At 45.6% G+C, this 4,763-nt stretch overlaps 1 long non-coding RNA gene across 1 annotated transcript in view; it reads left to right on the top strand.

Annotated features, from left to right (window-relative positions):
- LOC109303446 overlaps positions 1-777 on the top strand; it is an 8,554-nt gene extending 7,777 nt beyond the window's left edge. The window contains exon 3 of the long non-coding RNA XR_002099115.1: positions 370-777. This is a non-coding gene — a long non-coding RNA (uncharacterized LOC109303446). The remainder of the gene's footprint in view (positions 1-369) is intronic.
- Positions 778-4,763: the final 3,986 nt, after the last annotated feature.

Here is a 4,763-nt window from a genome sequence, read left to right as displayed (position 1 = left end):
GGGGGGGGGGAGAAACCCCCAAGCAGCACAGGGCAGCGGGGGGGTGGGGGGTATCAGGGTCTGGGCTGTGGCTGCTGGGGCTGTCAGCCTGGAGATATCCAGGGTATCCAGGGGTCTAATTTTTTGTTTCCGCACATGCCTGTTGCCCCACCTCAAAGGGGTTTGAGGCAGGGCAAGAGGCACATGGACGTTCATCTGGATGCACCCTGATAGAGTCATTTCTGGTTGGGAGGAATACCCAACCAGAAATGTTTAGTTCAAATTAATTGTAAATGGGGCTGGTGGAATTTTATGACCATGAAGAAAGGTACACAAAGTGCACAGGAGGCACAAATATAAATCTTTATGCTCTTTCTAGCCTCCCTCCAGTTTTTAGATCCTGTTCTACTGCTAGCCACAAGATGATTGATCCCTGTTGGTGTGACAAGAGGCAGAAATAGAAAGGAAGAAAGAGAAGATGAAGAGGATGACAACACTTCCTTCAGGATTCTCTCAACAACTGAACTATTATGCATTATAATTATAGTTGACTTTCATCCTGATTTATATAGACTTATAATATAATAACAGGTAATATTAATAATAGGAATCAACAATAATGTTAATTCCAATAGTAATATATTAATAAGAGTTTGTAGTAATAGTAATATTAATGAAGATTTATTAATGGTCAATAATAATTGTAACAGTTCAATTCCTTATCACAGCATTTCAAAGCGGGTAGATCTGCCTTATCACCCTGCACACATCACACTCATCCTGGGCCTCCACCACATATATACAGCCAATGTATGATACATTCTTGTTATATAGACTTATAATTACAGTTTGATTCCTTATAATGAGAAAGCAGATACTGAGCATAAGGAGGTGATTATGTGCCTTCCCTGCCCTTTTCCCCATGTGGGGGGAGGAAATACCCACCTCCTGGTTCAAGCTCCTCCCTAGGTCCCTCTATTCCCATGGATAAGAGTTATATACCCTTCTGCTTTACATACTACCCTTACTGAAGTTGTATTACTTCCTCCTTCTGACTGTGGGCAACAAGGACTGCTGAGGCTTCTCTTCTGTGCACTACTTGAATTGTGGAGGATTTCTTCACAGGCTTTGGCCTGAACATCAGCTTGACTATAGTAATATTTGCACAAGTTCTGCAGATCCATTTCCTATTATTTTAGCCCTCCTTCTGGTTGTTGGCCCTGTTTGCTAATGAGCATATTATGGAATTGTAATAAGAATGTTGTTGCTGGCCCCAAATGCGGAGGCTTTCCTCTTGGTTGCTGCCCAAGACCTCCAGCAAATTCCCTCCTGGGGTCCAGGTAGTAGTCCCAGGCCTGTGGGCTCTTTGCCTCACTTGCCCACCTCTGCACCTCTCCATTGCACCCTTGTAACTTCTGAATCATTGCTGACCACAAAGGAAGCTGTGCTCCTGAGCTATGACCACTGCAGTGGCAGAAGCTGAGGCTTCTTCACTGGCTTTGGCCTGAGCACAGCTCAATTTGCACAAGTTCTGTGGGCCCGTTTCGCATAGTCTCCTTGCCCTCCTCCTGTTTACCGGGCATGTCCTGCATCAGTACAAGCCGGACAAGTTCTGTAAGCACATTTCATTCATTACTGCAGAGCGCTTGGGTTGCAGGAGGGGCCTTCCACTAAGGAAGCCAAGGCTTGAGTTTCTTTTCTGAATTCTGGAGGTCTTCTTCTTGGTTGCTGGCCAAGATCTCTGGTGATTGGAAAGTAGGCTCTTCACCCCACTTGCCCACCTCTGCCTTACACCTCTCCATTGCACCCTAGTACATTTTGAATCATTGCTGGCCACAAAAAAAGCTGAGCTTTCTTCACTGGCGTTGGTCTGAGAATCAGCTCAATTTGCACAAGTTCTGCAGGCCCATCCCATAGAGTGAGGAGTGAAGGAGGGTAAGAAAGAACACACAGCAGCATCTACTGGCTAAAGGCTGGAACACAGCGCCCCCTCATGGTGAAGGGGATTAATTAGAAGTCTTTGGAGTCTCTGGTTGTTTGCACAAACAAATCCACAGTTGGAGTAGTGTAACTGGAGAGTGCAGCAAATTAACACATCTCTTAGTAGTGCTAGTTTAAGGCACTAAATGGACTTTAGAGTGGCGGGAAATCCTGGGTCATGCAAACACAAATGCAGCTGGGTTGATGTAAATATGAAGTATTGTTTCATCTACACACGCCCTAAGTCTCAGTTTTGTGATGTCCTTATCTTAACAATGACCTTCATGGATGGAAAAGTCAGACTGATAATGTAGGTCAAGTCCCTGGGAAAGTGGTACATGAAGAAAGAATGGCATGTTGAATTCAAAAGTTTCTTGTCTTAAAATATATTTATTTCTGATTTATTACACAACAATTTTTTTTACCTCCAATTCATGCTTTTTTAATGCATTTCTAGAAAATAGACTCTTGAGCTTTTTACTTTGACAGATATAGCAGGCAGAACAGTCAATAATTTGTTATTCATATAATTTCCTGGGATCCTTTGGGAGTTCAGCACAAAATTGTCCTGCAGAGTATTCTCTAAATAAAAATAAACTGTGTGTTTTGTAACAAATACAAAGATTTAAACTTATTTTATGAAAGTTACTTCTGTTAGTGTAACTATATCACAGCAAATGAATTTTTAGGCATTACAATGTTGCTTGTAATTTGATTTGTACAGTTTTGTACACTCTTTATCAGACTTGTACAGTCTGCTCATATCAGACAGTCTTGTACAGTCTTATACCAGACTCGTACAGTCTGCTTGTACCAGACTTGTACAGTCTGTTCAGTCTGGCAGACAGAACTATGGGACCTGCATTTCATTTGACCATGTGAATATTCAAAGTTAAGGGAGTGGTAGAAAACTCTTTATTGAAGTACATTGTATAGGTACCTCCAGTCAAATGGCTTTTGTGGGAACCAACCATATCAAGCTGATGTTTGTAAAGGAGTGAATGGATAAAGGACCTAATATTCTTCCAAGTGACTTCATCCTCACTGTAAATAGAGGACACCTCTGGCTACCACCAGTGTAAGACTTGCCATAGTAACTGTGGCTTGAAATCTACTGTACTATTCCACAGGAGTTAATTCAAGGCAGATCCACTTAATATGCCTTAATGTAGAGATCAATTTTAACACAAGAGAATCCATTTCGTTATTTTGATAGCATGGATGAGCAGAGATCTTTGTGCTGTAGTCTACTACTGGTATAGATAAGAGAGAGCTTATTGCTGGGACATTGCAACAAGATATTCTGGGAACACTTCCCTTCAGAGCTCGGTGATCTTCAGAACATGCTTGCCATGTCAGGCTGTAGGCAGTCAGGTCTGGGGATTGACTCAGAGTTAGGAATAGCAGCTAAGGTCCCTGGGGAATTTTCTGAGTCAGTAGGGAAGTCAGGAAGCCAGAACATCCATCTGAGGAACTGAGTCAGAGAACCAGAGGGTCAAGCAGAGTATGGGTCAGGAAGCTAGCTGGGTAAGGTATTCAGGAAATCAAACCAGGTTTGGGTAAGGCTAGTCCATAGACAAGCTGGGTCAGGTATCCACAGAGTCTGTTGGGAAGGCAGTAGCAATACAAGACAAGGATGCAGCAGCCTAAAACAGGATTAAACTTTGTTGCCCAGACACTTCCTCTTCCAGGTCAGAGGTTTATATTGGAAGGGGTGAGGAGTCAGCTGACCCTGGCTGGCCACTCAGGCCACATATGTCTGCTCTAAATGCTCTGCTGAGGAGGTGGCAGACCAGGGTGAGTGACTGTGCTGGGTAAGCTAAGGCCACAGCCTGGCAATGCTGTAAACATCCTGATTATGCTTTAAGAAGAGGCATCCTTGATTTTGGGGATCCTAAAACTGGGGAAGCTAGGGTAAGAGAATCTAGCTAAATTGCTAGTAGAAGTCTCTCTGTTTTTTTCAAAAAGCCAGAAGAGGCTGCACTAAAGGTACTATTTTCAGAGGTGTTCCAGGAGGTAATTTTATTGACATATAAGAATACAATGTCTTGGGAATTTTCCAACCATTGTCAGGCCCGGGGAAGGGGGGAATCCCAGTTCTTCTTTCTCCTGGATCTAAGACAGGGCTGAATTAACTCTAGAATAGTGTGTATTTGGTGTAGAACAGGCTTGTCCAACATACAGCCCACAGGCCTCCATGAGGCCCGCCAAGCCATTTTCTGAGGCCTGAGGTGCTGCAATGGGAAATGAAAGTAAACACTGTTTACTTTTGTTCCCACCCCTTGTCCCTTCCCTAGCCCCTCAGCAGCTTCCTAATGGCTGCTGAAGGGACAAGGTTCCTACATGCACCACGTCAGCTTGACGTTGCCAATGAGGTGCAGCTCCTCCCCTCCCCACTCATTTCAGTGTGTCCTTTCCTAGCCCCGGCCCTCCCTTCCTCATTTGCATGCTGTCCCTGCCCTGCACCAGTCCCTGCTGGCCACACAGGCTGGAGAAGGTCACAGTGCAGTGGGTGGGTGCAGGGGGCACAGATGCTGGCTTGGAGGGATGCTGTGGCTGGGCCCATGGGAGATGCTGCTGCCATTGTGGCTGTCGGGGTGGGAAGCTGGCACCGCTCCCATCTCCCCGCATCCCCCCACGCCTGCAGACATGGTGCTGGGGGTGGTGAGTCGTGGGCCCCAAGGAGGGAGGGACCCCTGCTTGTCAGGCTCGGGCTCGGGCTGCCCCGGGACAGAGGGAGCAGAGGGATGTCCCTGCATGTCCCTTACCTCCCTGTAGGGTCCCCGCATGTCCCCCTGGCTGCT

Source organism: Gavialis gangeticus, unplaced genomic scaffold, assembly GCF_001723915.1.
Source record: "Gavialis gangeticus isolate Ggan-Ray unplaced genomic scaffold, GavGan_comp1, whole genome shotgun sequence".
NCBI classification, from domain to species: Eukaryota; Metazoa; Chordata; order Crocodylia; family Gavialidae; genus Gavialis; species Gavialis gangeticus.
Note: the sequence above shows the minus strand (reverse complement) of the source record. Positions and strands in the feature narration are given on the sequence as shown.